The sequence below is a fragment of the Monodelphis domestica genome, chromosome 1 (assembly GCF_027887165.1).
Source record: "Monodelphis domestica isolate mMonDom1 chromosome 1, mMonDom1.pri, whole genome shotgun sequence".
Taxonomy (NCBI): Eukaryota; Metazoa; Chordata; class Mammalia; order Didelphimorphia; family Didelphidae; genus Monodelphis; species Monodelphis domestica.
This window is the reverse complement of record NC_077227.1, coordinates 644,819,516-644,845,281: the sequence shown is the minus strand read 5'-3', so window position 1 is coordinate 644,845,281 and position 25,766 is coordinate 644,819,516. Positions and strand designations below refer to the sequence as shown.

Here is a 25,766-nt window from a genome sequence, read left to right as displayed (position 1 = left end):
ACTTGGGAAGAAATGAAAAAGAAAGAGGTGGAACTTATTATGTGTCATAACTGTGATTCTTGGAAAGAAGAGGAGGTATAGGGAGTGGGCATTAAATGAACCTCATTCTTTATAAATGAGACAAAGGAAGACTGAACACAACTAGACACACACAGAATTTAGTGGAATGATACCGGAATGGTTGGTGGAGAGAAAGAGAAGAGAGGAGTTTAAGTGAGGCATGAGAAATTTCCAGATTCAGAGGGCTGTGCCTGATCAATAGGAAAGAAAGTGTTCAAACTAGTGGTTGGACTCACTCTAGAGAAAGAGAGGAGGAAGGAGATTACTTTAATTAAAAGATCACTAGTATTGATTATATGCCATCTCTTCCACAATGACCTTTTTTTGTAAGGACAAGAGCAGAGGTTAAGAGGAAATAAAATCAGAGTAAATGATGGAGAGAGATACACAGTTAATAACATAGTCACAACTGTGACTGTGAATGAGTGACCCTATACATGGAAATGGAAATGGAAAAATGGAAATGGAAGTGGAAAAAAATGGAAAAAACAGATTAGGAAGCGGAATCCATTGAACAGACAAAAATTGATTAAAACAAAATTATTCTTATAGTTAAAATGAGGTGCTAGTAAAGAATTTGTTATATTTTATTTCTATTTTAAGTGACCTAAGGAAAAAAGCATAGGTGATAAACATGAGCTCAATAAAAGAAAATGTAAAAACAAACAAGTTTAAATAAAAGAGATAAACAGGAAATATTGTGCTTAAAGATAGCAAAGACAATCAAATAATATCAATACTTAATACATATGCACTGAGTGGAATAGTATCTTTATACTTAAAAGTTAATCAAAACACACAGGGAAAGAGATAGCAGACCTATAAGAGTGGCTTTTATAGTCCCTTCTCAGACTGTGACAAATCCAACAAAAAGATAAATAAGAAGGAAATTAAGGATATGAATAGAACTCTAGGTGTAATATTTCTCTATTTTTTTATTTTTTATTTTGTTGTAATCCTTTTTTATCTCTTCAATAGATTTTGCTTGCTAATCTGTTTTTTTCATTTTCCATTTTTTTTCCATTTCCATTTGTAGGTTCACTCACTCACATATACTGTGACTGTTAGTGACTGTTAGTAACTATGTATTTCTCTACTAAATGCAAATAAGAAGGTAAATACATATTTCTCAGCTTCTTATCCAGCAGTCACTCAACTCTGTCAGCTAGCTAGCTCTAATTAACCATATAAGAGCTTAAAAATCTTATAAACAAATGAAGAAAACTAGAACTATTAAACCCATTCTTTACTGACTCCTATGTAATAAAATGATAATCAGTAAAAGACTTACAGAAAGCCTTCAAACTTTATTTAGATATCTACATAATCCTGAGGAATTGTTTGTTCAAAGCACAAATCATAAAGATAATTTCAAAGAAAATGACAACAATAAGACAACATATTAAAGAAGTTTGTATTTAGCCAAAGTAGTTCTCAGGCAAATCAAGTTAATATGCATTTGCTGAACCTACTATTTGCAAAGTACAGTACTAAACTGAGGATAAAAAGGAAAGATAGGTCCTGCTCTCAAGGAACAATGCAGGAGATGACGTCCATATGTACAAACACAATCTATACAAGATAAACTAGAAATAATTTCAGAGAGAAGGCATTAAGATTAAGAATCAGAAAAGGCTTCTTGTTGCTGAGATGTGCAGGAAACCTGGGAAGCCAGGAGGTTGAGCTGATGAGCTAAAGAAGTTCAGACATGACAGTCAGTGAAAATGTCCAGAGTTGAGACAAAGCAAGAAGACAAACTAGCAGGCTATATCAGTGGTCTAGGCATGAAGTGATGAGGACCTATACCAAGATGGTGACAGAATAAAATCTGTACCACTTAATTGCACCTGTTTATATACTGACTTATATTATTTGATTTTTCCCATTTCTATATCTTTTTCTGTCCTTGAAAGAAGAGCCCTATTTTATATTTCTTTTGCCCTCTATAGTATTTATTGCAGGGGGCCCACATTGCCAATAAATAATTGTTGAATGGATGAGTACAATTCATCAATGCCATATGGTCATTAAAAGGCATACTTTATACTACCATCATTATAAATAAACACAGGACAGCCAAAAGAAAAAGATGTGTTATTCTCCCAGGAATTCTAGAAATTTTTGTACAAATTTTGGTTTATAACATAGAGCAGTCATAAAAAAAAACTTGAAGAAGATTTAGGAAACAGAAACCAAAATGATAAAAAGTTGAAAAAAGGTAGATTCTGTGACACAATGATGGAATTATTTGACTTTTAAAAAGAGGTCAAGTGCTAAAAGAGCTTTTTAGAACAATATAATGAAATCTACCTTCTCTTTTACTGAAGAAATTACCAAAGGAAATTTTTTTAAACTAAATATGGTTTTTTAATATGGAAGGTTATGGAATTCCATTTCCTGGAGCTCCTAATTGTTTTTCCAAGAAAAGATTTAAGCAATAAAATAGGAATATAAATGTATAACTATGAGTCAATTTGTTACATTCTTGATTTGGCCAATTTCCAATCAGACTAAAGATTCATTAAGAATAGTTGCTCTCTTAGAGACAATGTGTTATGTTTTCCTGTTCAAGATTTAAAAATGATTTTCCTTTCCCTTGGAATACTAAAACTAAATTTTCTTTTGTGCCTTAGCTCATGTTAATGACTTTTGTAAAAAACTAGGGAATTAGGAAACCCTACAATGAATTTGCCAGATATGTGGATGATAGTAGTATTAGAAACCACTGAAAAAATTTCAAGCTCTACTAAATGTCCTAGTGTGAGATTTCCACTTACCTGAATATATCACAAATGCCAAAAGTACATGCCTTTCAGTTGTACAGGGAAAACATATGATATAAATGTTAAGCTTTTTTTGTTAAGGACAGCTCTATTGATGTGCAGGGTTTTTTGAAATAACAGTTTGTGGTAGCCAACTGCTATATAGAATAATTGTAGAGTGGATAAAACATCAACTATATATGATCTCTGTTGCAAAATTGACTTGTGAAAAACCTTTATAATACATAAGACAACAAAAGGCAAAAATCATTTGGCATGGAACCTTCAGAGTCAGTTTAGTATTCTAAAAACCAAGCTGTATTAAGAATCAGCTTCTACTTCTAGCTTTCTTCTAATTAACTTTATGGCCACAAACATTATTTAATATCTCTGTACCTCAGTGTCTCAAACTGTAAAATAATGAAGCTAGATTATTTCTAAAGTTCCTTAAAACTCTCGATTTTTTTTTTTTGCTATGAGAACCACTAGAATAGAAAGAGTTCTATATTCAGTTAATTTTGGATTATCCAAATTTAAAATCTTTACCTTCAAAATCTTATTGATAGTGTCAAATATTCTGCTTCTTTTCTTTCTTGTTTACTCTAGTTGAGAACTAGTTAAAGGAGGATATTGCAGCCGAAATATTTACGTGATAGAGATAAGAAGGTAAGCTAATAAATAAATTATTTCCCTGCCTTAAAAATTGTTGTGTACCAGTTTCTAAATGTATGCAAGCTTGGATTTAGGCTGATACTTTTTATCAGTCTGATGTTATTCAGAACACTTCTAGCTTGAAGTAGGAAAGAGCAGAGAAATTGAATAGAGACCAAGATGAGAAACCTAGAAAGTCAGACCGTTATCATAGAGTTCCATTATTGTGTTCTAAGTTGAATGCATGCCCAAGAACATCAGAGCAATTCATATTTAGTGTGAATGATGAATCCCTTAAAGTGGTTACATGTGTTTGAGTTTACACTAGTCAAAATTATCATTATGTAAAATATGGTCATTGTTCCAGCCCAATATGCAGGGTCAATTCAAGTAATACAGATGCTTTAGGGGATTCATTATTGACACTTATGGGGACCCAGCTGTTCAAAACACCTTAAAAAAAACAAAAATGTTTGTATTATCCATTCCGTATGTATTCTCCATAGTATATTTATATTAATGTAGCTAATGAATAGTTGACAACTAGATATTTAGCTAAGATATTTCATGTTCTTCAAACATTTAGAAGACTAGAAATTAATTTTTGTAGGAAGCTTGTCATTATATCTATCAAATTATATCAACGTGAAGTTCTCCTTAACTTTCATTTTCCTTTGCACTTCACAAAAAAAAAATAAATAAATAAACCCCCCAGGAAAAGAGATTGTGAAGAACAGCTGGAATAGGTAGGCCGTAGACCTGTTTGGTCATCATGTAAGTCTGATCAAAGTTGTAGAGCTGAGAAGCTTATATCATGAGGATGAAATTGTGAAAATATAAGGACATAGAGCCCTTTAATACTCTAATATTTTCACCAAACAATATAGCACCCAAATTTCTAATGGAGAAAGTAGGAGAATTGAAGGAATAAACAGACAGTAAAACCATATTAGTGGGAGACTTGAACCAACCATTATCAAATTTAGATAAATCAAATCAAAAAATAAATAAGAAAGAGGTAAAAGAAGTGAATGAAATCTTAGAAAAATTAGAATTAATAGACATATGGAGAAAAATAAATAGGGACAAAAAAGGAATACACCTTCTTCTCAGCACCACATGGCACATTCACAAAGATTGACCATACACTAGGTCACAGAAACATGGCATACAAATGCAGAAAAGCAGAAATAATAAATGCAGCCTTTTCAGATCACAAGACAATAAAAATAACGATCAGTAATGGTACGTGGAAAACCAAATCAAAAACTAATTGGAAATTGAACAATATGATACTCCAAAATCATTTAGTTAGAGAAGAAATCATAGAAACAATAATTTCATCAAGGAAAATGACAATGGCGAGACATCCTTTCAAACCATTTGGGATGCAGCCAAAGCAGTAATCAGAGGTAAATTCATATCCCGAGTGCATATATTAACAAACTAGGGAGAGAAGAGATCAATCAATTGGAAATGCAAATAAAAAAACTCGAAAGCGATCAAATTAAAAACCCCCAGCAGAAAATCAAACTAGAAATCCTAAAAATTAAGGGAGAAATTAATAAAATTGAAAGTGATAGAACTATTGATATAATAAATAAGACAAGAAGCTGGTACTTTGAAAAAAACAAACAAAATAGACAAAGTACTGGTCAATCTAATTGAAAAAAGGAAAGAAGAAAAGCAAATTAACAGTATCAAAGATGATAAGGGGGACATCACCTCCGATGAAGAGGAAATTAAGGCAATCATTAAAAATTACTTTGCCCAATTATATGGCAATAAATACACCAATTTAGGTGATATGGATGAATATATACAAAAATACAAACTGCCTAGACTAACAGAAGAAGAAATAGAATTCTTAAATAATCCCATATCAGAAAATGAAATCCAACAGGTCATCAAAGAACTCCCTAAGAAAAACTCCCCAGGGCCCGACGGATTCACAAGTGAATTCTATCAAACATTCAGAGAACAGTTAATCCCAATACTATACAACTATTTGACATAATAAGCAAAGAGAGAGTTCTACCAAACTCCTTTTATGACACAAACATGGTACTGATTCCAAAACCAGGCAGGTCAAAAACAGAGAAAGAAAACTATAGACCAATCTCCCTAATGAATATAGATGCAAAAATCTTAAATAGGATACTAGTAAAAAGACTCCAGCAAGTGATCAGAGGGGTCATCCACCATGATCAAGTAGGATTTATACCAGGGATGCAGGGCTGGTTCAATATTAGGAAAACCATCCACATAATTGACCACATCAACAAGCAAACCAACAAAAACCACATGATTATCTCAATAGACGCAGAAAAAGCCTTTGATAAAATACAACATCCATTCCTATTAAATTCACTAGAAAGCATAGGAATAGAAGGGTCTTTCCTAAAAATAATAAACAATATATATCTAAAACCATCAGCTAATATCATCTGCAATGGGGATAAACTAGATGCATTCCCAATAAGATCAGGAGTGAAACAAGGATGCCCATTATCACCTCTACTATTTGACATTGTACTAGAAACACTAGCAGTAGCAATTAGAGAAGAAAAAGAAATTGAAGGCATCAAAACAGGCAAGGAGGAGCCCAAGTTATTGCTCTTTGCAGATGACATGATGGTCTACTTAAAGAATCCTAGAGATTCAACCAAAAAGCTAATTGAAATAATCAACAACTTTAGCAAAGTTTCAGGATACAAAATAAACCCACATAAGTCATCAGCTTTTCTATATATCTCCAACACAGCTCAGCAGCAAGAACTAGAAAGAGAAATCCCATTCAAAATCACCTTAGACAAAATAAAATACCTAGGAATCTATCTCCCGAGGCAAACACAGGAACTATATGAACACAACTACAAAACACTCTCCACACAACTAAAACTAGACTTGAGCAATTGGAAAAACAGTAACTACTCATGGATAGGATGAGCCACAATAATAAAAATGACCATCCTACCCAAACTTATTTATCTACTTAGTGCCATACCCATTGAACTACCAAAAAATTTCTTTACTGATTTAGAAAAAACCATAACAGTTCATTTGGAATAACAAAAGATCAAGGATATCCAGGGAAATAATGGAAAAAAAAACCACAAATGATGGGGGCCTTGCAGTCCCAGATCTCAAACTATATTACAAAGCAGTAGTCATCAAAACAATTTGGTACTGGCTAAGAGACAGAAAGGAGGATCAGTGGAATAGACTGGGGGCAAGCAACCTCAGAAAGACAGTATACGATAAACCCAAAGATCCCAGCTTTTGGGACAAAAATCCACTATTCGATAAAAACTGCTGGGAAAATTGGAAGACAGTGTGGGAGAGATTAGGAATTGATCAACACCTCACACCCTACACCAAGATAAATTCAAAATGGGTGAATGACTTAAACATAAAGAAGGAAACCATAAGTAAATTGGGTAAACACAGAATAGTATACATGTCAGACGTTTGGGAGGGGAAAGACTTTAAAACCAAGCAAGACATAGAAAGAATCACAAAATGTAAAATAAATAATTTCAACTACATCAAATTAAAAACCTTTTGTACAAACAAAACCAATGTAACTAAAATCAGAAGGGAAACAACAAATTGGGGAAAAAATCTTCATAGAAACCTCTGACAAAGGTTTAATTACTCAAACTTATAAAGAGCTAAATCAATTGTACAAAAAATCAAGCCATTCTCCAATTGATAAATGGGCAAGGGACATGGATAGGCAGTTTTCAGATAAAGAAATCAACACTATTAATAAGCACATGAAGAAGTGTTCTAAATCTCTTATAATCAGAGAGATGCAAATAAAAACAACTCTGAGGTATCACCTCACACCTAGCAGATTGGCTAACATGATAGCAAAGGAAAGTAATGAATGCTGGAGGGGATGTGGCAAAGTAGGGACATTAATTCATTGCTGGTGGAGTTGTGAACTGATCCAACCATTCTGGAGGGCAATTTGGAACTATGCCCAAAGGGCGATAAAAGAATGTCTACCCTTTGATCCAGCCATAGCACTGCTGGGTCTGTACCCCAAAGAGATAATAAGGAAAAAGACCTGTACAAAAATATTCATAGCTGCGCTCTTTGTGGTGGCCAAAAATTGGAAAACAAGGGGATGCCCATCAATTGGGGAATGGCTGAACAAATTGTGGTATATGTTGGTGATGGAATACTATTGTGCAAAAAGGAATAATAAAGTGGAGGAATTCCATGGAGACTGGAACGACCTCCAGAAAGTGATGCAGAGCGAGAGGAGCAGAACCAGGAGAACATTGTACACAGAGACTAATACACTGTGGTATAATCGAACGTAATGGACTTCTCCATTAGTGGCGGTGTAATGTGCCTGAACAATCTGCAGAGATCCAGGAGAAAAAACACTATCCATAAGCAGAGGACAAACTGTGGGAGTAGAAATACCGAGGAAAAGCAACTGCCTGACTACAGGGGTTGAGGGGACATGACAGAGGAGAGACTCTAAACAAACACTCTAATGCAAATACTAACAACATGGCAATGGGTTCGAATCAAGAACACATATGATACCCAGTGGAATCACGCGTCGGCTATGGCGGGTGGGGGGAGGAAAAGAAAATGATCTTTTTCTTTAATGAATAATGCTTGGAAATGATCAAATAAAATATTATTTAAAAATACTCTAATATTTTGATTAATAGAATTATCATGTGTATTATTGAGAGGCACACTGGACAGAAACCTGGCCTTGAAGCTAGGAAGAGCTGAGTTCAAATTCCATTTCAGACACAAGCTAGCTGTGTGAACCTGGGCAAAGTCACTTAAAATCTCAATATTCTGAACCATCCTCTAAAACTGTAAGTTTCAGGGAGGTGCCAATTTATAATGGTAGAAGTTCTCTTACACGGAAGTTTCCCTTGCCAGTGTGATTATAGTTCTAATCCATTTTCCTATTATTGAAATGTCTGATACAGGCCCTCTTGCTATCTCTATTTCTATTCTAGTTATAGCTTACCTCAAAATCATGTCAACATCAACAGTTTAAAAATTATTGTACCATTCATTTAAAAGATTTTAAAGTTTATTTAAAAAAACAAAGAAGTAATATAGATTATAGCTCTCTTGTCTAGAGAGAACATACCATATAAATATGAAACATCTGAGAAAAGACAGTTTACCTAAGTGAATAAAGAGTCCTTTACAATCTCAAAAAGAGTTGGAGAATCCCAAAAGTTGCAAACCTTATTGTATATGCGAACACTTTGTTCAGCTGAGAAGATGAAGCCAAATTGATAATTCCCTTTGCTCTCTAGTATAAGTTTGAATTTCAAGATGAATTTCAATTAGTTTAATCTTATTCAAAAATATATATCTTGTTTAAATTGTCTGGTTGCTGTATTAATTAGGAAGCTATGCAATTGGGTGATCTTAATATGAAATCTTTGAGGAAAATTTACCTTTGGTTTGTTACTTTTCCTCAGAGAAATTTTCTGAACATTTTAGCCATATAAGTGGGGATTTCTCACTGAGGGAACATTCCCACTACACAATATTGGGAAATCCTTAGAGAATTTAGTCAATAGGAAAGCATTAAGAGGGCTGTAGACCTATGGATCTGCTTTGGGCCAGTCCCTTCTGTCCTTAATGGCCTATAGCTCTCCAAGGAATTTCCCTCTTGAGGCTTCCCTTGAAGAAAACAATAGTTAATTTTCTTGGCTGGACTCTCTGGAGAAAATTGAATCTTCTAACTTGGTACACTACCAGATTCTTTAAGGAATGTTTGAATCTTCCAAGACATTGTTTTAGTGAATTTATAACTTCAAGATTATGAGGAAAAGATATAAACTATCAGCTCAATTCCAGTTTCATTCATTTGAAGTGTTAAATCTATATTTTGGAAAGAGGGAAGGAAGGTAATACAAAGGGAAAATAGCACATATAAATAATATTGAATTTATTAACAGAGAAGGGATGAAGGGAGGAAGGAAAGTGGGAGAAAGGAAATCTGACTGCTTTACCTTCTAATTAAACATACTATTTAACTACCTTAACTAATTACATAAATTCCTAAAGGCAAGTCCAACAGGTAACCAAATTTTTCACACTCAGTGAATCCTTTGATGGGTCAGCTACAGGAATCCAGCTGAGTTCTCAGATGTCCAAAAGAGAGACTGATTTCCTCCAATTTTTCTCTCTGTCCACCAGAGGGTATTGAGGGAAACTCCTGCTCACTCTTGCTTGATGGCTGCTTCCAAGATGTCCAAGAGGGTCCTGGAGAGATTAGATCTGCACCCTTCAGGCTTCACTTCCCAGCTCCAGACTGTCAGTTGGGGAACTGTCTTCAACAGTTTGGAACTTTTCCTGTCAGCAATGGAAGAATTCTGAGTCTTGAGGGCTTGTCAATCAAAACTCTTTGCACCCTGTAATTTCCCTTGCTACAGAAGTTATGATGATTCAGAGACTGAAATCATACTAGCTTTTGAAAATGCTTGCATTCATTAACGACACCAAGGGCTTAGGTACATTAGGGAATTTTTTCACTCTTATTTTTCACAGGTTATCTGGGGTAAAGTACATATGATATTCTCTCCTTACACAGAAAAAAGACTTACTGGAAAGAAAAAGCAAAACCTTAAATGAGCAACTATTAATTTCAAAGATGTATACAAATCTCTAGTCACTAAAAGTCTGAAATATGAGAGCTCTTCATATGAAATTACTCTCTTGGTCCCCTGTTCCCTGCCTGTCTATGTTGAGGGTAGGGAGATTGAAGTGAGAGAGAAAGGTGGTATATTCTTCTTCCAACTTCTAGTTATTACTTGTGGAACTCCAAGGTCTACAATATTAACAATTTCTTGGGAAAATCGTGTCTTTCTGTGCCAATTCCCTGTAGAAAATGAAGATACCCAAAGAGTCATCTTATTGTCATGACTATTAATTGTTCCTACAAAATTCGTACTATACAATACAATACAAATACATACTTTTGATTCGCCCATTTTCATAACTATTTGAAAGTAATAGCAACTTTTATGAATCTTAAGAAGATGAAGAAAAGACATAGGAAGGACAGTTTTGTAAATGGCACAGGTGGCTGCCAAAAGATATAACAATGTTCCAAATGATGAGAAAAATATTAAATATCCATATTAATGGACACTCATGAAGTGTTTTCCTTGTTCTGGGAGAATAGAAGATTCCAAAATAAATATTCTAAAGAGGAAAGAATGAAAGAACAAGAAAAAAGGTATTGCTCAGTATTTGCCTCATGGTATACAACTGAGAACTGGACAACAATGTCAAACATTGGTTAAAACACAGATTATCCAAGTGAAACATGGATAAACAAATGAGAAAATGAAATTCAGGGCTAGCTATTTGGCAAGTTTCTTACACAAAAATAGCCCAGTGGTTAAAATAACATGGACTCTCTCCTTGACTAAATTTGTTTCCCTTTTGGATTAAAAAAAAGAAAAGAAAAGAAAAAACACAAACGATATGTCTACTACAATGAGCTTTCTTTTCTTCATCACCATTGGCCAAAACATTGATTTAAATATTAAAACTCAAAATATGTGTTGAGTGTCATTGTATGCAACAGAATAACCCAGTATTACATATTTAGAACTGGAAGGGACCTTCATGGGTTGTTTAGTCCAAACTCCTTCTATTACAGATGAAGAAATTGAAATTCAAAGAAGTGATTTGCCCAAGGTCACACAAAATATTAGTAGCAAAACCAAGATTTCAACCCAGGTCTTCTGACTCTATTTAAATTTATCACTTGTTTCTACAGATCCCTGCTGCCTACCAACAGCTTCTGATATGTAAGTAATTATAATTAGATTTGGTCAAATTTTGTTGGAATTTTTTTTACCAAGCTATTTACAGGATAACACTGATTGTGATCATTCAAAATTCATTGTGGGGAGAAATCAGTAGGGAGGAGGGGGCCCACTTTCCTTATCACCACCACCAACTGCTAACTAAGTGCCACAAACAGATATATAGACACAGGGGCCCTGAGAGTGCCCCCCCCATCTCAGATCATATTCTTGCTTACACACCTCTCAATTAGCATCCAGGGAAGCAACTTCCATGGAAATGGGGCCAGCCATTCCTCCAAACTGCCAATCAGTTGCCAGCCTGGGTGAAGCAGAAAGGCACCGTGAGAAACAAGAAGTACTATGTTCCAGATAAGTTATATCACTACCATTGCCGCCATTCCTACCCAGCACCTCTATTAAATTGTGAGATCTCTTAAGGCAGAGAGTATTTTGTTGTTGTTGTTGTTGTTGTTGTTGTTGTTGTTGTTGTTTAGCATCTATTATTCCATTTCCAGTGCTTGGGACAGTGTTTGACACATAATAGGTGCTTAATAAATATTTATTGACTGAACCTAAGCACCATCTTTCTTCATTTAGGGATGGGGTCCTCTCAGGACCCAGAAGCAGTTTAAAACGCCTTAGGAAGGTAATGCTTTTAGTTCATTGCCCTCAAGCATTGTCCTTGAAAGATGTGGCCAGGCAATTGTTTCAGCAGAAGGTGTAGTCACTTCTAAAAATCTAGAAAATTGCAAAGTCCTTGACACTATTAAATGATTCAACATCAGAAATTAACATGATTATAAGTAGGGAAATGCCTTTAAAAAAAAAGAAAAGAAAGGAGAAAAGGTATTATCATCTGCTTTGTGGATGCAACCCAAGGATCATGGGACCTTTCCATGGGACTTGCCTCTTAGGTCTCCTGTGTTTTGTCTTCTGTTAGAATGCAAACTCTTAAAAAAAAAAAGACTATCTATTTGAATCTCTAGCCTTTAGCAGAGCACTTTACAGATAGTAAGTGCTTAATAAATGTTTGATTCTTTCCATATCTCTTGAGTAGAACAATTAACAAAATTCAAAAGAATATAAGTTTTTTTTAAGGGATCTTATTTAACCTCATCCAGTACAATGGGTGTGTCTTTTGTGGAAGTTTAAGGGAAAGAGAAAGACAAAAATTGCAGGGAATAGACAAATATGAATGGGTTATAATCTATATAAAAATAGGGAGGTAGCCTACTGATGGCATCATAGGACCACAGGACCTAAAGTTAGAAGGGAGTTTAGAAATCATCTATTATAACATTCTCATTTTATAGAAGAGGAAACTGAGACCCAAAGAGGTTAAAATCATGTAACCATATAGATTTAAAGCCTTCCAACAGCTTTTACAGCTGAATAATTCATAAAGGCCAAACTATTAGAGCTAAATTTCACCACTTAAGATATTAAGGAAGGAGCCTGTCATTTTTTAAAAGGATGAATTAATTTCCTATATAATTGTCTTCTTTTTTCATGGTCTTCTCGAACCTTACAATAAATAAATGATTCATTATCAAAATCTTCAGAAACTTTATGTTATTTCTTTTCTCTAATAATACTAAATGAGATTCTTTTGGAGATGTGTAAAAGGCCCTAACATCATAGTAACTTAGTGGCAACAAAAATATAATAATATTTTAAATGTAATTGACAAGCCCTTCTGTCATAAAAAAACTTCATTGTGAACTCATTCCATAAAAAGAAATACTTTTTTTAGTTTCCTAAAAGATCTAATGCTTACATTCAAGATGTTTTGACAACTTACTGTCACAAGGATCCTGATTACCAAAATTCTTTTTATTTTAGAAAATTGCCCATTATGGACAGTTCCACACAGCCATAATTATCTAAGTCATTGAGGCAAAAACAAAACAGCCCCCAAAAATCTTTGTTTTAAATAGTGAGATAACAGAAAAATCAAGATATCTGATCTGAATTATCAGTTTGAATAGAATTATTGATTTGGTAGAATTTATCAGTTTATTACCAACTCAATTTAACTGTTATCATTTACTAATATTTGAGGAATCATGATAGCCATTACATCAATCAATAAGCATTTGTTGAGTCCTTACTATATGGTAATAACTGGTCCAGATACAATGAATGTATAGGTTAAAATGAAAGACATTCTTCTCTCAATGAGCTTTCATTCTATCAGGGAAGAATACAAATACACAAATAAGTACATACAAAATGTATTTTGAAATAAATACGAGGTAATTTTTATTCAGTGGATGTTTGGGTGAGGAACTGTTTAGTAGGAGCATTCATATAGAAAAAGATTGAGTTGACCTTTAAAGGAATCTAGAGATTCTCAGGAGCGAATTGTGTGAAGGCAGTGCATGCTAGACATGGGGAAATTCATATTTGATCAGGGATTTTGCAGAAGGAATTGCTGCACGGCCTGGGAAATTGTATTAGGTGATTTGTAAAATCCACTATTAATCATAGATCCATGAAGTAACATGAAGAGAATTTTTGAGCTATATTATTTGGTCACTTGTGTATAAGATCCTAAGGAGCAACTAGAGTTTTTTTGAGCAGGAGAGTAACATGGTGCAAACTGTGCTCTAGAAATATGATTCTGGAGGATCACCATGTGGATGAGGCTTTGGAGAGGGGAGAGAAGAAAGAAAAACTAAAAAGGCTATGAATAATCCAAGGGAGAGGTAATAATTGCCTTAAATTAGATAGAGGTTATGTGATTATTAAGGAGGTCCATGTGAGAGACATTTGGAAGGTAGATCTGAAATCACTTGGAGAGTGATTAGATATGGGAGGTGAAAAAGAGTGAGTTGTTTTTTTTTAACCCTTACCTTACTGATCTTAGAATCAGCACTGTATATTGGTCCTAAAGCAGAAAAGTGGTATGGGCTAGGCAATAGAGGTTAAGTGACTTGCCCAAGGTCACACAGCTAGGAAGTATCTGAGGCTAAATTTGAACCTAGGATCCCCTGTCTCTAGGCCTGGCTCTCAATCCACTGAGCTGCACCCAGAGTGAGAATTTGAGGATGATTCTGAGGAGCTCTAGTTAAATCCATTTTATTCTAATATCTCAATTTGCAAATACAACTCATTTCCAGAGCACTTTCACCAACATTATCTTATTTGATCCTCCCAGCTACTGAAAGACAAATAATGCAGCAATTATCAGCTCCATTTTATGGGTTAAAACAAAACAAAATAAAACCCAGGGACAAAATTAAAATAGCTTTCCTAAGGTCCTACTAAGAAATGGCATGGGAACTAGAATTTATGTCTCTTAGTCAAGCATTTCAGTCCACAATACCACCTTTTTTACCTAGTTTCTTTCCTGTAGACTCACCTCTCTATGATTAAATTAAAATCTATCAATTTATCTCTCTCTCTTTGTCTACCTATCTTTGTATCTATCTATCTATCCATCTATCTTTCGATCTCTTTCTATCTATCTTTCTATCTGTCTATCTCATTATGTGCAAGATATTATGCTAAATGGTACAGAAGGCCCAAGTTTGAAAGCTCATAGTCCCAGTCTTCTTGTACCTTACACTCTAGTAGGGAGACTCAACATGTATAATTTATTATGGAATGAGGACTAGATTTGGAGTTTAAACACATGTGCTCATATCTCTAACAGTCACTAATTACCTGTGTGACCTTGATTAAATTCCTTAATCTCTTTGGGTCTCAGTTTGATTGCATGTAAAAATGAGTAGGTTAGACTAGAAGGTCTTTGAAGGACATCTATCAGCTCTATGATCCTAAGTACAAAGAAGTATAAAATGCCACATGAGATCCACACTTTACCTTATTCACAAATAATAGAATAATCTAGCTAGGAATTCTCTTCATCCGGTCACTTCATAATGTACCTGCAGCTCTAAGATCATTTCCATAAGACTCTTCTCTTTGTTGGAAATTAATCACTGAATGTTCCCTGCCTGCATGAGGAGTGGAGTCAATGAGAGCTTGAGAGAAGAGATGTCCTAATCTTCTTGCTTCCACCTCTGACAACTAACTATGGATGAAGCATTGAGTAATCATCCTCTGTCAATAAAGAGAAGCTGTGAGGCCAGGGTTACAAAGCATAGCAAAGGATTTTAAAGGTCACCTCATCCAAGTTCTTAGTCTATGTCACCCTGCCTGGTGACAATCCAACTTTTACTCAAATGATTATAATTATAGGGAATTCACTGTTTTATCAGGCAGCACAATCCATTTTGGGAAATTCTTAATTGTTAACCCATTAAATGAGTCAATGTTTAATTCTGCAGTTAGGTGCCACAGTAGATGGAGTTCTGGGTCCTGGTGTAAGAATGACCCAAGTCCAAATCCAGCCTCTGACACTAGTTGTGTGACCCTAGACAAGTCCTTTAATCTCCACTTCCATCTCCCCAGCTGTAAAATGAAGACATTAATAGCACCTAACTCTCAAAGTTGTTCTTATCAAATGAGATAATATTTGTAAAGTGCTTAGCAGAATACCTGGCCCATAGTAGGCACTTAATAATGTTTGTTTCCTTCTAATCCTAATTCTACCCTCTGAAACTACATACAAAGGCTAATCTTTCTTTCAAATGTAGGTCCTTCAAATATCATGTCTCTGCCAAGTCTTTTTTATTGAGTCTAAAAATCCACAGATATTTCAGTCATTCTTCATATGACATGATTTAAGTTCCCTCACCATCCTAATCACACTCTTTTGGACTGTCCCAATAGTCCAGACATGATCATCAGCAGGGCAGTTGCTTTCCTGTTTTAGACTTGTACTAAAGGGCAGAGAGTGGAAAGAATATCCAATTTGAGTCAAAAGACCTGGTTTCAATATTCTAAGAAAATCATATCATCTTCTCACTATTCCAATAGCATCCAGCATTAGAGGGAAGATGGAAGCCCTGAAAAGGATTGTTATTGTCTTCTTGCATGAAGCTGAGCTATGATCCTACCTATATAGGCTTCATTAAAGTCACCTGAAATTTCAGAGGATAGTGACAGTGACTGCCCAATCTATGACACCGTCAAAGAGGTGAACCTGGAAGCCACTGCCCACAGGAGGATATTCTTCTACTTGCCCTTGGATGCCATCAAACAACTGCATATCAGAATCACCACTACTATCAGTGAAGTCACCTAGGGGCTAATCAAGAAGTTCCTGGTGGTGGATAATACCCAGAAATTCGTTCTGTTTAAGTGGACATACAAGGATAGGCAAGTGTTATTTCAGAAGTTCTCCATCACTGACTGCCCCCTCTATCTTTGCCTGCTGGCTGAGCCATCACAGTTTTGTGCTAAAGGAGGTATGAGACAGAAGTAGAGTGGGATGGTTTTTCTCCACTCCAGAGCTCCAGAACTTACTATCTTAGAAAAAGAACAGGACAAAAATCCAACAGGTATAAAGGGGAATCCTAACATAAAACACATTGAAGAAGTTACTGCCCCATCTGGAACAACTTGGTGGGGAGCACAAGAGTGCGCAACACACAATTCTGTGGAAGCAGTTACCAGAGTTCTAAGAGGATCTTTTTCTTTTTCTATCATACTACCTGCTTTTCAGAAACCTAATACCTACCTTGACACATCACCAGTCCAGGACCCATCTCTTTGGTTGGCAAAGGCAGACATGGTGAAAAAAAGGGGGGAAATGATTTTGAAGAGATGCACATTTCTTCTTGGACTTTTGTTCTGCTCCCTCTTTCCACCTTTCTATTAAATAGCTTCATTTATTGTCACATAATAAAAGAGCTGAATGTTTAAGAAAAAAAAGACAATCTGACTTTAATTCTGGTTTTGTTATCTGTATAATAGTTATCTGTATAACCGATACAGTAATATCTGTATAATCTTAGGCAAATCACTTAACTTATTCATCTTTTAAAACTATAAAATGCTGGGGGTTAGACTAAGTCCTTTCCATCTATAAATGGATCATGTGATCCTAACATAGTCTAAGTTTGTATTCACCTTTTTGGCAGCTCCACATGCTGAGATAAGGTTTGTGAAAACATTGTTGCTAGAAATGAATTAATATTTAATAATGTTATAATTAATATATATTTATGTATAATTAATCATTAATATAATTAGTTTCATCATTATCATTTGCTACTACTGAAATTGCAAAAATAATTCTGTCTTTTTCAGACAAATTGCAATCTAATCATATCTTCCCTATTCTTTAATTATAAAGTTGATTTTTTAAACCTGTGAAGAACTTGTATTTACCCTATTGAATTTCATCTTTCTAGATTCAGTCCATTAGTACAGCTTTTTCTGATCATTTTGGATTCTAGTTGTCAACTGAAGTTTAACTATTCCCCTTAGCTTTATCTTGTCCAAAAGTTTATTAAACATATCTTCTGTGTCCTCATAAAAGTCACAAATAAAACTATGGATAAGGAAAGGACTGAGGATTAGCAACTGCTATCCATTTAGTCTCTTGTAATTAGTTAAGGAATACTTTTTTGAATACAAAAGATTATTCAACTAGCTATGAATTTGCCTGACAGCAATATTTTCTTAAGTTCATTTCTCCATTTTGGTTGTCATTCCATTGTTTCAGTTGTGTCCAGTTTTTTGTGACCATATTTGGGATTTTCTTAGCAAAAATACCAGATTGCCTTGCCATTTCCTTCTCCAGCTTATTTTATAGATGAGGAAACTGAGGTAAACAGTGTTAAGTGATTTATTCTGTCATATACATAGCATATGAGGTCAGATTTGAACTGAGATCTTCTTGACTCTAGATCCAGTGCTCCGTTTCTGGAGTAGCCCACTGGGCTCTCTAGCTTCCCTTTTCCTATTTTATCCATAATATTATGTCAATCATCTTTCTGAAACTATTCTATAGATTATTTCTGACATACTAATTGAATATCCTAATGAAAATGAAAATGATGTTATTTTAGACTGCCTTCTTTTTAGTGACTCTTTTAGTGATCACTTCTTCTCTAAGTACTCACGAACATTTCATCTGATAATTTAATATGGAAATTTCCATAGACTAGATGTCACTCTCATTGATGAAGTATACAGAAATCTACATTTCTCTCCTTTCAGCTTAAAACTCTTCATTGACTTCTTGTATGAAACCTACCATTACTTAAGGTGAAAGAGGAAGCTTTCCCTCTATAGAGTCCTAGTTCTGGGCTTTTATGGATCAGGAGCAATCCTAGGGCAGTCTGGCTCCAAAGCAGGGAGATCAGTATGCCTCAGTATGTTTCCACCTTGCAACCTTGGGGAGAATTTCTGAGGTTTAGATCTCAACCAAAGGAATACATAGGGTCACTTAGAGAAAAGTACTTATTGTACAAAGTAAATTAGGCATAGGATAGTTATTTGATTTCCCCACTACAAATGAAAACACAAAATGCCCATATATATGTTGTTATATACTTAAAAAGTGATAGTTACCCTTCATTACTATTAAGCCTCCCTCTCTAGAAATGTTGATATTCATATCATTAAAACATAATGACAATGGTATAATGCAAATAATTCTGGATTTAGATTCTAAGAACCTGGGTTAATATACTGGCACTAACATTGACTACCTGTATGACCTTAAACAAATCATTTAATTCAGTTTAAGTTTCCCTATCTGTAAATTAAAGAGCTGGACTAGATGTCATCTAAGGTCTCTACCAACTATATAAAATTGATGATCTTCTGATGGTCTGAAACACTTTGTGGGATGCTTAATAGGCATTTGATCTTTAGCTCTGCATTGTCAAAACATTTACTTAAGAACCATACCTTCTGGAAAGTCATGGCTTGGCTTAGGTTTCACCATCTTGGCATCATCTCTATGAAAGTATTTTTGAGATTATTGCTTACTGCTGAGCAACCAGAACCTTGACTTCCAGCTTCTGAAATTCACGAAGTTACTGACAAGGCTAGAAAAACCCATCTTAGAATCATTGATTGGTTATTTATGCTCAGGAAAAAGCAGAGGAAGAAAACAATTGAAGTCCAGTATTGGGCTCATCTAGGCCAGAACCTGGGGTCACTACCTTGGGTGTGAGGGGGGTCACCATTGTTATCATGTTTTGAAGAGAAATGAGGTCTCCTTTCCTGATTCTCACTGAGAGTGAGGAATAGTTTAAAGGTTTCTGATACAGTTCATATATACATACACACCAAGCACAAAGAGTAAGAGAGAGAGACAGAGACAGAGGGAGAGGGAGAGAGAGAGAGACAGGGAGAAAGAGAGATAGAGAGAGACAGAGACAGAGAGAGAGGGAAAGGAGGAGAGAGAGGGAAAGAAAGAGGAAAAGGGAGAGAGAGAGAGAGAGAGACAAAGGAAGAAAAAGAAAGGGAAAGGGGAGGAAGAGAGGGAAAGGGAGAGGAAGAGAGGGAAAAAAAAGGAAAGAAAGAAGAGTGAGAACAGAGAGGAGAATCGTTTTAAAAAATGATTACCAAGCAAGCCACTTCTGGCTCAGGGACTGATCCTCTTCAAGACAAACCCAGCAGCCCCATTCTATCACTTGAACTAAGGAACAAATAAAGAAATCATTTCTTTATCCTAAGGGACAAGTTCACAGGAACTAATAAGGAGTTTCTAAATTATCTAAAATCACAATTCCTTTAGCACTGATCCAGAATGCATATCTCTTTGGAAATAAACCAGGGTCAAGCAGATTGGAGCAAGGAAGGCTTTTTTGATTACCCCCATTATACATGCATGCATACATACATATACATATGTGTATACACATATGTGTATGCATGTATATAGTCAAATCTTAATTCTCCTACCCATCAAGACCTTATCCATCCCCCACTCCCTAAAAACATGCACACACACACACACACACACACACACACACACACACCCCTACTAACCTGGGCTTTCATGGTTTTTACACAAAATATTTGATACCCCTTAATAAAGTATTTTAAAAAATAAAACAAGGCATTTGTTTTAGATATAAATCTTCTGGAAGATGTCAAAATCATGACTATTTTATTTTTATATTATTTTTAAATTTTGTTTTCTACCTCACCACATATGGACTTGAAACTGATGTCATTTACAAAGGTATGTCACTAAAATAAGATGCTAAAACTATTTGATCCCAGTCTGTGACTTGTTCAGACCTGCCTAACTCTTCATGACACAATTTGTAGTTTTTTTCTGGCAAATTCCAGAATTGCTTGCCACTGACTTCTCCAGCTCATTTTACAAATGAGGAAACTGAGACAAACAAGGTTAAGTGACTTGCCCAGAATCACCAACTAGGAGGTGTCTGGGCCAGATTCCAATGCAGGAAGAGTAGTTTTCCTGACTCTAGGCCCAGAACTCCATCCACTGCTCCACCTAGCCAACCAGAGAATCCAAGTCTACATTAGTAAAATAAATTAAGGCTCTAGATAGTGATTGAATAGCTCTCTGATAGATTTGTAGATAGGATTCTTGCATTAGCTTAGAAGTTGGACTAGATTCATTCCATCTTTAAAATTCATTGCTTATGTGAACATTATAGCATTAAATAATCAGGCAGTTGGGTCAACAAGCATTTATTAAGATTTTATGTATCAAGCCCTACACTAAGTATAGGGGATGTAAAGAAAGGCAAAAAATAGACCTTGACCTAAAGAAATAGAACTGGAACTTGAGCAATATAGGTTGTAATGCTTTTTTGCTTCTCAAGTACAAGATCTTTTTATAAACAAAATGGGACTAATATATGACAAATATCAGTGGCGGAAAGTATATTGGGTACTGAATTATTTATAATAGCACATTTTATTTTAATGAGAGCTGCAAAAACTATTAATATGGCTTGAAAAGATTTTCATTATAATGAACTATTTGCTGGGTATTGGATTTCTATTAAATTCACTTTTGTATTGATTATTTGGATAATCTTGATTAATTGTTTCAGTATTCCACTTAATAAAAAGTGCTCACATTTATAAAGCAGTTTATGGTTTGCAAATGCCTTCCTTGCTATGACCCTGCGAGGTATATAGTATAAGTATTTAACCCCTATTTTCCCTATGAGGAAACTGAGCCTTTGCAAGGCTAATTGCATTCCATGTGGTCACAGTTTATTATGTGTAAGTCAGGATTCAAGCCCAAGTTTCTTAACTCCAAGGCCAGTGCTGTTTCGGCTAGGCTAGGCTCCCCTGTACTCTTGTCAATTGTCTTCTTGAATCAATTACCAGCTCTATGGCTCCCCCAGACTCTCTCCTCACTCAACATTCTTTCTGTGTGTTTTTGAACCATGGCTTTATTGTTATCCAATTCCCTTCCTCCTTCATCTCTTCTACTAACATTCCTTTTTCTTGTTCATAAAAACTGGAACTTGAATTTCCCCCAAAGGCACCAGGTGATTTGCTTCCTTCTCTGATGCTGGCTAGAGTTCTCATAGACTTGTAGGGCCAGAAGATGTGGGTATTCTAGTAGTTTTCAGTTATACCCCCTTCCCTCAACACCTTCTGTCATCATTTCTGTCCTCATGACCAATCAGTTTCTTAGCAGCTTCAGTATCTGCCCTACAGCCTTCCTCTCTTCCTCATCCATCGCAGTCATCCTTGATAACTTCAAGATTGCTCGATGTTGACTCATAACTCTTCTAGGAGAGTATCTCAGTTCTTTAAACTAATCCGTTCTTGTGATCTCTAGGTCAAGACTACCATATATGACTACTAAAACCTCATTATTATTTGAAACCATATAACCTCCTAGTTCTTAAATTCTGAACTTTTTTCTCTGACTACAATCTCCTACTCCCCACTTACCTGTATTATCCTGTATTGTATTGTATATATGTATATGTATTTATTTGTATGTATATATGTATACACAATTATGTATATTTATACATATTTGCATATATTTATATACATCTATATATTTAAATACATACATTTATATATGTGTATATATTGATATGTTATATAAATACATATATTTATATGCATTTATATATTTAAATACATATATTTATATGTATGTGTATATGTGTATATATTGATATGTTATATAAATGTATATCAATATATACATTTATATATTTAAATACGTGTGTGTGTGTGTGTGTGTGTGTGTGTGTGTGTGTAGTGTAGTGCTCCTTGAGAGTACAAACTGTCTTTTGCATTTGTATCCCCAGAGCAAATAATGCTGGCACATTGTAGGTCTTTAATAAGTGTTTGGTTTTTTTTAAACCCTTACCTTCTATCTTAGAATCCATACTGTGTATTGGTTCCAAGGCAGAAGAGTGGTAGGAGCTGGGCAATGGGGGTTAGGTGACTTGTCCAGGGTCATATAGCTAGGAAGTGTCTGAGGCCAGATTTGAACCTAGGACCTCCTGTCTCTAGGTCTGGCTCTCAATCTTTTGAGCTGCTCAGCTGCCCAGCTGCCCCTCTTAGTAAGTATTTTTTGACTGATTGTCTTCTGACTGTGTTCCTCACTCTAATTGTGACCTCTGATTCACTCCCCCCCATTCTCACAGGTCATGAAGTTTTGCTTTATTTATCCTTTCACTAGTCATCCTGTGCAACAGTTTTCTCTCTTATACATTTAAATCCCTTACCTAATAATTTTTCCATGTTTCTGCTCCACTTATCTCTAACTCTAAATATCACCCTTTCTCCTAAACTATTAGCCTTCTGTGGAAGGACCAAAAACTTTTCACTTTTTCCTGATTTCTGTAATCTAGATTTTTAGCCCTTTTCATGATATAATGAAGAATAAGCATTTTCTTCTTAGAATGTGGCAAATTCATATGCTATCGAGGAATGTAAATGAATGAATACTTTTTTGATATAGAATATATACACATATAAACATATATTAATAAGGAAACTTATTAGGATATTTTTACATTGAAAGTTTATACCATTTCTCTTGTGGAATTTGAGTTCCTTTTTTGGGATATTTTGCATGTATGATCTCAGAAGTAGGGTGAGGGAAATAACCTCAAAATACCTCTGTAAGAAATTTAATTTCTCACTTGAGAGAACAACCCAAGGTCTTCTTCTAATGTGTGCCAAATTGGTATATAAGAGATAAATATAACCTTGCTTTTTTTGCTTTTAGACCTAAAGCCAGCTATTCCTCCGCCCCCCATTATAACTTCATAAATAAAGCGTCTATCTGGGTCCAGATGGTCCCATAGCACCCTGCATTATAGATAAAAAATTCCAGGTTGCATCTTGCTAGTTAATCTTGGGTAAACCCCAAAACATCCCAACCCCATATACTCATTGCCTTTAGCCAGTTCCTGTAGTCAAAGATCACAAAGCACACACATGGAAACAGAAGCAACAGATGACAAATACTCTACACCAACAGTCATCCTGGAACCCCTGAAAGGAAGGCAGTGTCTCTAACATATGTCAAATGTGAAACTTTTCATATACAAAAATGGAAATTCAGGAAACCATAATGGAACAATCATATCATCTTAATCGAAGGAATTGTTATACCATTGTCTCATTTGGATGCAGACTAGGTGAGCTGTAGAATCCCCTTTCCATTTCCTGCTGAATGTAAAGAATATCCTTTAACAGATTTCCTTTGGACTAGTAAGTCTTATTTTCCCCCTCCCTAGGACAGATTCAGGATTACCACATAATCACTCCATTGGAGATATGAAGGAATTGCCAAATTGCTGCCAGGGAAGGAATTGAAATCAGTTAGGGAAATTAATCAAGTCTCCCCCTTATTTTTCCATTCCAAAATCAAGGTGCCCTCATTCCAATTGCTATCTTGAGAAGCCCTAATTTACCTTCTTTGCTTCTCTTCTTCAGTTGCCACAGAATCAAACCAACGCATTTAATCTACCCAAAACTCATGATTTTTAACTTCAGCTGGGCTTTCAATAGCTATTCTTTCTGGTTCTTGTCATTTGTGTATTTGGTTAAGCTACTGTGTGTCTTTATCCAAATAATTGATAAGAATATTAAAGGATTAAGCACAAACTATGGGGGTATTCCAACGGAAACCTCTTTCCAATTTAACATGGAATAATTGATGATGTCTCTTTGGGTCAAATCATTGAACTTGTTCTGATTGTATGTGAATATACTGTATTATCATGTGGCTGACAAGAATGTTATGAGACTCTATCAAATGTTTTGCTAAAATCTAGGTAAAGTATGTCCACATCATTTCTTTGCATGACTAGTTTAGTAACTATCAAAAAAATCTTATGCTATTATTTTTTTTCTGGACATTATTTTTATTTGGTCAATTTCAAACATTCATTGGATACAAAAATGATTTTCTTTTCCTCCCTCCCCTTCCACCACCCCTCCCATAGCCGAGGTGCAATTCCACTGGGTATCACATGTGTCCTTGATCCGAACCCATTATATGCTATTCTTAATGAATAGTTAACCTGTTTCTTTAGAATCATTGTTCATCACAAAGGGACAGCAAAGGAAAGGGCATGAGTCAGCAATGGACTCTGAACCATACACTTAGATGAATCATGCACCTCGATCAAAATCTAATAAAATATGAAAACAAAGAGTTCATTGAAAAATTAATGGTCATAAGGTCTAAACATTTCATGAAATAAGAAAGACAAGTTATCAATAACCATTTGAAAAGATGCTACTGTAAAATTGAGATTTGAACTCTGGACTTCAATCCCCACAAGCCCTTGCTCCACTTCTCCAAAATGCTTTGTAATCTCACGGAATTCTGAGGTGGGCGAGATTGAGACGATATTTAAGCTGATTGCAAAGGCTTTTGAGCTCTCTTTTGGACTTCCATTTTGGGGCAGACGTGGCTCTTTCCATAATGTAGGTGAGGTCATGTCTAGGCCTCTGGCCTAGACACGTGTTTTTTCTTACTTGTATATTCTTAAATTCTCAACCTTTAATAAACGTCATAAAATATAATACTCCTTGCAGAGAGAAACGAATTTCTACCTGCCTCAGTCTCCCCTAAATTTTAATCTTTACACTACAAATCACCACTAAAAAAAGAAATAATAATTAAAACAACTTTGAGTTTCTACCTAATACATATCAGATTGACAAGGATAACAAAAAAAAAAAGAAAAATGACAGTTGCTGGAGAGATGTGAGAGGATAGGCACACTGGCAGAACTGAGCTATTCTGGAAAGCAATTTGTAACTGTATCCCAAAAGGCATTAAACTGTGTTTACCTTTTGATCCAATGATACTACTATTAGACACATACTCCAAACAGATAAAGAAAAGAGAAGAAATATTATTATGTACAAAAATGTTCAGAACTGGAGCAGGTTGGTAACTCAGTAAATAGAGAGGCAGGCTTGCAGTTGGGAGGACTTGGGTTCAAATCTGACCTCAAATGCTTCCTAGCTATGTGACTCTGGGCAAGTCTCTTGATGGTAGTTGCCTAGCCCTTAACACTTTTCTGGCTTGGTTTGGAACCAATACATAGTATTGATTCTAAGACAGAAGTTAAGCTTTAAAAAAACAAAATTAAAAAAAACCCAAAACTTCAGA

At 35.2% G+C, this 25,766-nt stretch overlaps 1 long non-coding RNA gene across 4 annotated transcripts in view; it reads right to left on the bottom strand.

Moving 5' to 3' along the window:
* Nucleotides 1-8,532: 8,532 nt before the first annotated feature.
* Nucleotides 8,533-25,766, bottom strand: part of LOC103101533 (uncharacterized) — a 58,639-nt gene continuing 41,405 nt past the window's right edge. Inside the window, exons 3-7 of one of the 4 annotated variants that reach the window (XR_008915631.1) lie at nt 19,733-19,805; nt 18,411-18,548; nt 16,887-17,059; nt 11,537-11,615; nt 8,533-10,356 (exon numbers count right to left, since the gene is read on the bottom strand). This is a non-coding gene — a long non-coding RNA (uncharacterized LOC103101533). The remainder of the gene's footprint in view (nt 10,357-11,536; nt 11,616-16,886; nt 17,060-18,410; nt 18,549-19,732; nt 19,806-25,766) is intronic. The other 3 variants (XR_008915634.1, XR_008915632.1, XR_008915633.1) reach the window with 3 other exon arrangements.